The sequence below is a fragment of the Dermacentor silvarum genome, chromosome 3 (assembly GCF_013339745.2).
Source record: "Dermacentor silvarum isolate Dsil-2018 chromosome 3, BIME_Dsil_1.4, whole genome shotgun sequence".
NCBI classification, from domain to species: Eukaryota; Metazoa; Arthropoda; class Arachnida; order Ixodida; family Ixodidae; genus Dermacentor; species Dermacentor silvarum.
In genome coordinates this window covers 45,096,205-45,105,321 of record NC_051156.1, presented here as the reverse complement: position 1 = coordinate 45,105,321, position 9,117 = coordinate 45,096,205, and the positions used below count along the sequence as shown (strand labels likewise).

The 9,117-nt window shown below is 48.3% G+C and overlaps 1 pseudogene; it reads left to right on the top strand.

Moving 5' to 3' along the window:
- Positions 1-8,667: 8,667 nt before the first annotated feature.
- On the top strand, positions 8,668-8,847 carry LOC119447020 (U2 spliceosomal RNA; annotated as a pseudogene).
- The last annotated feature ends 270 nt before the right edge of the window (positions 8,848-9,117 follow it).

Below are 9,117 nucleotides of genomic sequence, written 5' to 3'. Positions count from 1 at the left end.
GTATTGTTGAACTGTGGCAAGGGAAGTACAGACAACGCGCTATTGCTAAACTAACGCAGAGGCCGCTCAATACAGTTCATCGAATAGACAGTCGTCAGCGTGTGGGGCTGCATGACAAAGGATGGCCTTGGACCTCTCGTCAGCTTAGAAGGAAAATTCACGGGCGACAAATACTGCGATGTCATCGAACAAGTTGCGCTCCCTCATGCTGCAAATGGTGCTTTCCAACCGCATGACATCTCCCATGTGCACACCACAAAAAAGCTCGATCACTTCTGCTGCGTCACCAAGTGGAAGTTCTGGGCTGGCCACCGCAGTCTATACTTGAACCCCATAGAAAACGTTTGGGGTAACATGAAGAAGGCCTGAGCAAGTCAATGTCTGCACGGGCTCTCCGCGGACAGCCTTTGGAGCGCGGTCAAGGCCGAATGGGAGCGTTTGAAGCAAAATTCCTCATTCTGTGAAGGCCTTGTATGCAAGTCTTCCTTCTAGAATGAAGGCAGTGCTGGAGGCAAACGGCGACGCAACCAGATATTGAGCGACGCACGGGTTTTCTTTATTTGTTTTGACGCATGGTTTTCTTGAAGCCCAAGATGACGGCAGTTTGTAGGAGCACATTTTACGTCAAGTCCTAATAAAACGGTTATAGCGCTGTGTTTTGAAGGCGTATCCAAAAATTCCTACCGTAATCATAAAGGCACGATTTGTAAACGTAAACAACCTAAAGGTCTAGAACAATTTGGCATGCGGCTAAACTTCAACATCTACTCGTAACTAAAATATCTGCAACTGCGGGAGTTCAACACGTTACGCATGCCAATACATTTCTTCATCGATCTTACACCGCTGTGAATTCTACTGAATGAGCTTCAATGGCGCTTGTGGATTCTTTGTTCAGCATATATACCCACAGCAGTGACTCCAATATGCCTTAGCGCGCATGAGACGGCCACTATACACGCAGAAATACTGTCTATTATTGTTGTGTCCCAAAGAGACAGTCCGCCAAAAATTGTCATGTTTTTCTTGCGAGTTCGAACGGCAGAAGTATCTGCGAGGTAATATTTTGCCCCGTCTAATTCTCGTTCAGCCTTGCAACGGCTAGCTATCCGAGTGTGACCATGCAGCCTCCGGCAAACTTTCAGAACGCGTGAACTGGTTGCTTTGCGACGATACGAAGCGCGGCTGCAGACGGTAGCAGACAACGAAATAGCACCGCCCAGATCGCTCACCGCGCCTGCGCGAAACTAGTTCTAGCCGCCGGCCGGCGGTGGCGCAGAGCAGACGCCAAGCGCTCCGGTGTTCCCTTTAACAGTGGACCCCTCTGTACATGCGTGGCGAGAAAGAAATCCGTACGGTGTAGCAGCGGTGCTTGCTTCCAATCGCGAGAAGTACGTGCCAATACATGTATAGTTCGAACTATGCCCTCTTTTCTCTCTCATTTAGTCTAAGAAAGGTGTTTGACAGCTGTAGGTTGAAGCGCGACTTTCAGTGTAGCAGAAAGTCCCAATTTTGTTTTAAAATTCCGTGCATGTATCATTGTGATTGTCCTAAATGCCGTAGAGTTCCAAGTTACATGTCCGATACCTATTTTCAAGTCACGACAGCAGTTTTGGAGCGTTGCGCATGTCGACGAAAAGTTTCGGTACATGTTGACAAAGTTCTAACTTCCTATTTCAGTGGCAAGACCGATTTCCCTCTTCACCGGCGTCATTGTAAGATAGCTCCACAATTTCGTGCTCAAGCACTCGTCGGATGGTGCAAATTTCTTCAAGAATCACAGATCGCTGTTGATGCATTGACGGCATTGGCATAATAAGCTCGAACATTTGAAGTGCAGAAGCTTGAAGCTAAACATTTCGACAGAATTACCTGTCTGGTTGGGAAAATTGATTAAGACTTAGAGATTGACTCCAACCAAATAAGGAAATTTACTAGCCCGACGTTTCGGAACCAATTCGGCTCCTTCTTCAGGGGGTATTCTTCGGAGGTGGCGGTGTGCCGCTTTTCAAAGGTCCGTCGTAACAAAGGAGAGGAAGGGGGAGAGAGCGTTAGGTGCGGAGACACTTGGCAGGGCCCCTGTTCTAGACAGACAAAATAGGTGGTGGGGTGGGGTGGGGTGGGGGGGGGGTGGGGGGGGGGGGCTTTGGCGTCGCTGGTCGGCTGGGTTGACCGATGCCGGGCGCCCTTTAGTCGCGGGAATGCGTTGAAGAGGGACAGGGGGGGGGGGGGGGGGGGGGAGGGGCACGAGTTGTTTTGGTGTTGCTGACCTAGAGCGCGGGGTCCTTTCTTCCCTTTGTTGCGTCTGCAAGGCCATGAACATACAAAGAAGGAAGAATGCCCTTCACGTGGTTTATATTACCCGCCGTGTTCTGAATGTGCCAAGACTCGAGTAGTAGCCTTTTTCGCCAGTTTGTCTCTGTTTGAAGTATTTGGGTTTCTTGGAAAGAAATCGTGTGGTCGGCGTCTTCGGAATTTTCGGCGACGACGCTGCGTATTCGGTTGAATGTTCTGACGTCGTTTTCATGTTGTCTGATTCTTTCTTTTAGATTTTTGGTTTCCCCGATGTACGACGCCGGACAGTCGGCACAGCTGATTTTATAGACGATGCCTTGAGCTTTTTCTTTTGGTGGACGGTCTTTTGGTTTAGGAATGAGGATATTCAAAGTGTTCATCGGTTTATGCGCGACTTTGAGGCCTTCTTTTTTTAATATTCGGCTGAGAGCTTCGCTGGTACCTCTGACGTATGGGATGGACACACGTTTCTGTGGTCGAGCGGGAGTCAACGGTTGTAGGTCTCGTAGTTTTTTTTTTTTTTTTTCTTTTTTGTTGTCGGGTTGTTTTTCGAATGAATTCCGTTGTATAGCCGTTCCTTTTGAGTTCGTTGAGAAACGTTCTCCTTTCTTTCTTTTGATCTGATTCCAATGTGCAATGAGTTTCGACTCTTTTCAATAAAAGATTTACGACCGATGCCTTGTGGTTTTCCGGATGGTTGGATGAGAAGTGTAAGTAGCGGCCTAGCTGTGTGGGTTGGTTTTCGGTAGACTGAGAATTTTAGATTGCCGTTGGTTCGTGTAACTTGTACATCTAGGAATGGTAACGATCCGTTTTGTTCGCGCTCCGACGTGAACTGTATATCCGGTTCTATGGAATTTAAAGGGCTCTGCAGGTTTACGACTTGCGACTCCTTCACGATACAGAAACAATCATCCATGTACCTGAGGAAAACTTTTGGCTTCGGGGAAAAAGTACTCAGAGCTCTGTCTTCGATATTTTCCATAGTTAGGTTAGCCATGGTGATCGAAATTGAGGCCCCCATGGGAGTTCCTTTCACCTGCTTGTAGTAGCTGCCTCGGAAGGTGAAATAGGTATTTGATAGGCATAGCTCGAGAAGGCGGCAGATCTCGTCTACACTCAAGGGGGTTCTCTCGTCGAGTGTGTCGTCGCGTACCAGGGCATCCCTTGTTGCGGATATAGCTAACTGAATGGATACTCTGGTGAACAAAGAGATCACATCAAAAGAGACCAGACATTGATCATCTTCGAGGCGTACATTTGATATGAGCTTGATGAAGTTTTCGGGGTTGCGCCCGTGGGATGCTGTCCTTCCGGTGAGTGGTGATATAATCTGGTGCAAGTATGTGGATAGTGATCGAAGTGGGGAGCATGAAAAATCTACGATTGGCCATAAGGGGATTCCGGGTTTATGGAGTTTAGGCAAGCAGTAAAAGGCTGGTGCGGACCCGTTCCTGCACATTAATTTTAGATAAAGATTTCGAGAGCTTGGGTGGTTTCGGAAAATTTCGACCAGCGTCTTATTCAGTACTGATTGGGTCCTTGTGGTGGGGTCCTTTTTTAATTTTTCGTAGTCTTGGCTGTTAAGGAGGGTGGACGCCTTTTCCTCGTAGTCCTGCATGTTGGGCTAGTAAATTTCCTTATTTGGTTGGAGTCAATCTCTAAGTCTGAAGTGCAGAAGCGTATGCATTGGGGCTAGCTGGTTCATGACCTGCGCGGAAACAGCGCAACATAGTTGGACGGTAGGCAGAGCCAAAATATAACCGGATGTGAGAAAGGACAGCGCCGTTGTTTGTCCCTTTCTCGCGTCTTGTCATTTTCCGCTGCTTCCGCCCAACTCGGACACTTCTTTGCTCTTTAGCCTCTGTCAGGTTCCCCGTATTCTGCACGACATCACTAGCGCTGAGTACCTTTCCTAGAATAATATGTACATACACTGCAAACATTGCTCTTATATGACAAACGAAGCATGTGATCACGGAAAGCGAAGTGGCATCCGCGTCGACTTTTAAATGTTTTGCTGGAAACAGCTAGATTCGATAAAAAAAATCTGCAGCCCCTCCCCTGTCGAGGAAATGGGGATAAGCGAAGCTTGTGTGTTTCTTCGGTGTTCCTCGGAACAAATTGCACTGACGAGTACCACGTTGTGCTCGAACCAAAACCGGTCACACGCATTGCAGCTAGCTCTGAAGTTCCGTTAGAGAAACTCGCGTTAAAACATGGCCGTCGCACCGGGGAAGTTGGCGCTAGCGTAGCCGAGGCGTGTACCGCCGTTGTCGGGTTCCTGGAGGGCAAGACGACGCTGACGTTTGGACTCAACATCGCGTTCCCTCTACTCGGCGTCGGCCGCTCTTCGCTGACGTTTCGCCTAGGCTTCGGAAGCCCTCACGCTAGAATCGGCACGTCAACGACAATCCCTTTCCCCAGCGATTTCGCTTCGCCGTTGCTCAAACGCAGCCTGCTCCTCGGCGGGACGCGCCATGTGCAGCCTTCCCATCCGGACCCCGAAACTCATCTGAGGCGAGGGAAGCCCGGCGGAGTGCTCGCCATGCCCCCTTTCCTTCCCTTTCCCTCCCCGCGACACACCAAACGACCCTGAATGGTCGCGCGCGTCACGTGATCCGGCTCCGGCGCAGCTTTCGCCGCACCTGCTCTTTCTTTCTTTCTTGTCCCTGGCTCATACCCGCATATCACTGGCTTATACCCACATATGCAATGCGGGTATGCACCACACGTGAGTTCTTGCGTGACTACAAGGCCACCGGAACCCGCCGGGGTGGCTCAGTCAGCTAAGGCGTTGTGCTGCTGAGCACGAGATTGTGGGATCGAAACCCGGCCGCGCCGGCCGCATTTCGATGGAGGCGAAATGCAAAAACGCCCGTGTGTTTGCGTTGTAGTGCACGTTAAAGAACCCCAGGTGGTCAAAATTATCCGCAGCCCTCCACTACGGCGTGCCTCATAATAAGAACTGGTTTTGGTACGTAAAACCCAAGAAAGAAGAAGTACAAGGCCACCGAAACTTGTGAACCAATAAAGCTTCGCTTGAAAATTTCCGCCTCCATTCCACCCTGTGAAAGTGGATGTAGAGTAAAGCTGTTGCCGACGTTACACAAGTGCAGCCACCACAAGGCGTCGCACCGTCGAGATCAATGTAGCGTCCACGACTTCGTTCGCGCCCTTCCCGTTGGTGCTTCAACGCCGCGGTGTACGTTCGCGGCCTCCATACTCTGGCGCGTAACCCGCGTTCACGGAGTGAACGTCACTGTAATATTTGAAGTCTTGCCCTGACGTTGATTACGGTCGCAGCACACACTGCGTGACTGATCAAGGGCAAATACATCGTGTGCACTTGTTCGTCACGCGCGCACGCAGATGTGCCGGATTGTAGCATATATCCTCATTCTAGTAGACCCCCTGCCTGCGCAAGTGCCGTTAATGAACTAATTCATTTTCTCAAAGTAAAGTACGTCAAAAAATTTGCAAAGTACGACTTACACACAACCTCCAGACATGATAGTATCCGATTGTAATTTGAACATACGAGAAAACGAGTAGATGTGATATTTTGGATTTTCAAAAAGCCTTTGATGTAGTTCCTCATGACAAGTTAATTTGTAAATTAGAATTCCTTGGTCTTCCTAGCTTTATTCTGTCCTGGGTTTCTGCTTATTCAACGCGTCGAAAACAATACGTAGTGATTGATGGGCAGCAGTCCAATTCTCTTTCAGTAACTTCTGGCGTGCCTCAAGGCAGCGTGCTTGGCCCACTACTATTTCTTATTTATTGTAACGACATAGTTGATGTAATAGATGCACCTGTCAATATTCGTCTATTCACTGACGATTGTATAATTTTTAACGATATTAATACAGTCAATGATCAACTATCTCTTCATTTCGCCTTAAACAGCCTTCTTGAGTAGAGAAACAAGTGGGGAATAAAACTTAACTCTGATAAATACGTGCTTCTACGTATAACAAACAAAAAACTACCCCTGAAGTTTTCTTATTCTATCGGCCAAGATCCCTTGGCCGAAGTGAGCGAGTACAAGTATCTTGGAAGTAACAATTACTAACAACCTAAATTGGAATAGCCACATTGCTGCTACCGCCTCTTCTGCTTTTAGAAAGCTATGTCTACTTCGTCCATAAGCTTAAACACGCATCCCATGAAGTGAAATCATTAGCTTATACCACTTTATTCGACCTAAATTGGAATATTCGTGCGTTACTTAGAACCCGTTCACCAAAATTAACATTACCGCCCTTGAAAGGATACAGAGAAGAGCCATACGTTTTATTTTTTCCAAATACGGCCGAGAAGAGTCTATAACAGAATTATTGCGGACAAATGGTCTTCACACCATTCAACCGAGGCGAAAAATTACACGCCTGAAGTTCCTTTACTCCTTTATAAACCGTAAATTTCCTTTAAATCCTAGTCCATGCATAACTCTTTCTGCATCCAGGAAAACCCGCCATTACCACCCCCTCGCTCTCTCCCTTTACGCTGCCAGGACAAACCACTTTAAGTTTTCTTTCTTTCCTCGAACTATCGAAGAATGGAACCTCATCCCTTTCCATCATCTGAACTCCCCTGAATCAATTCACACTCATATTATTAGTATTTCCTAAGTATCATTGTTGTTTTGTGCTATTTTATTTCCTTTCCTAAGTTTTATATTTTGCAATTCTGCCTTTTGTACGCGCATTTTTTGTGTTACCTTGCTCCTCCTGCTTGGGCCACACGGCCTGCAGTATGATAAAAAAAAACATAATTCTGCTACGCGGAAACTCAAAATTACATTAACTCTGGGGACGCCAACTCTTTCTTTGACGATGCGAGGGTGTACACGCACGGACGCAGGGGTAGCGATATTCGCAATGCACACAGATGGTCGCGCCTCGTAGTGGCCAGCGAGACAAATATTTCAAAGAGTATCCGCACAGTTAATGGCACAGTGTTACCGTGTGGCTCTCTATGCGCGGGCGCGTTTCTGTTTTGTTAATTGCTTCTATCTACGCCATGGAAGAAAAAAAGTGTTGCGTACCCCAGTGTACCAACCGAGCGGCGAAGGATGAGATAAGCCTTCATTTGTTTCCGCTGGACACGTATCTTAAAAACAAGTCAGCGGTGAAGCTCCGGATCGGCAAGCAGGTGACTCCGCCAATGAAGGTTTGTAGCGCACACTTCGTCACCGAAGACTTCTTCTGGGGCAACATCAGTTAGCAGAATGCTAATCGTTCACGAAAGCATAAACATTACGCTTTTACGATATGGTAGTTGTAGCTTACGTGAACGGCACGTTCAATGCGGCAGGAAAAGACAAGCTAACAAGTTCGCGCCTATGCCTTACGACGTCCGAACGCTACCGCTACTGCTGAATATTTGTAAATAAGGCTGCCCAAACCCTCCCGCAACAGTAGAATATTTGTAGAGCCATTAAGCAGCTGGTGTCTGGTTTTCGAGCGTAGCTGACGGAGTGTAACTAGGTTCGGAGCTTCTCGCCGATCGCTTGCTCTGTGGCATATTTGCTTGCACTGACCTTCTTCGTTTGATTTGAAAACAAGATCGGTGTACTTTTCCTGGCTTAAACCGAAAACGCTGCACTCCAGCCATAGGGTTCGTTCTAGATACGATTCGCGTCACCTACATCCTTCAGTTATTTTAAGGGTGCCATTCGCCGTAAAATAACAAGCACGCACGCACTTCTCGTTATGCACGCTTTTGGTTATGCAGCGGCATTCCGCAGTCGATGAGAATAAATTCTGAAAAATAAGAATACACTCGGCGTGTGACGAGAAAGATGAGAAAAAAGCCCGGCGTGCTACCACACGGACGCGCAGTCGCCTATTCTGATACTCTCTCGGTCCGCCATCATGGATCACCTCGCGCGCCACCTGTAGTACGTGTGCATTGCGAATACAGCTTCGCTGTAAAAATTCAGTGCCGTTCTGCTCTGTGAAGGTGGATGATCAGCGAAGCTGTGTATGTGGTGATTGACCGTTGCCCGGCGAAACGTTCCAAGTTTGCGGGATCGGGGCCACATGAACGGTTCGCATGTCTTTCGGCCTCGCGGTCCTGGCGGGCAGTATGCTTACGCTTGGCGTCCGCGGGCCGCTCGTCGTCGGTGGTCTCCTTCCACGGCCACCGCCGCCGCACCCGTTCCCTTTTCTGTTCACGCCGTCGTTCTTGGTAGGCACGCTGTTCTTCAGACTGTACAACACGCGGCCTACCCATTTCACAGTCGGAGTAGAACTGAGGAAAGAGGCTTATCTAGAACATGACGTCAGAAGAAAGAAGACACTCAGATTGATATGCACTAGTTTGAATACGCGGGAGGGCTTACACGTGCATGGTGCGAACGTAGGCATGGACGACGCGGGTCAAAGTGTATTATCTGTTCTTATCAGCTTAATATCTGATACGGATTGTATTTCCACCCAAGATGTTAAACTTGTTTTTGCAAGCTGGTGGAGTGCTTAAAGCCTGCTTCACCTCCGCCGCGGCTCGGCCCGGTATTGCACAATCTTCCGGATCGGTCCACGGTTTTAGTATACGGACATCGATCCGCTGGAAACTAGCCATATACAGTTTCGCTGTAAAAAATTTCAGAGACCTTCCACTACTGTGAAGATGGAAGCCAGCGAAGCTGCGACTTTGGTGGGCCCGCTGTAGGGAATAGTGCCCCCACGATGAGAATTCGCGTTTTTTCGTTGGGCATCACCCAACCGAACATGTCTATCATCAACGTTCCGGTTGAAAAACTCGTGTTGAAACCTGGCTGTCGCACCGAGGAAGTTGGCGCTAGCGTTGCCGAGG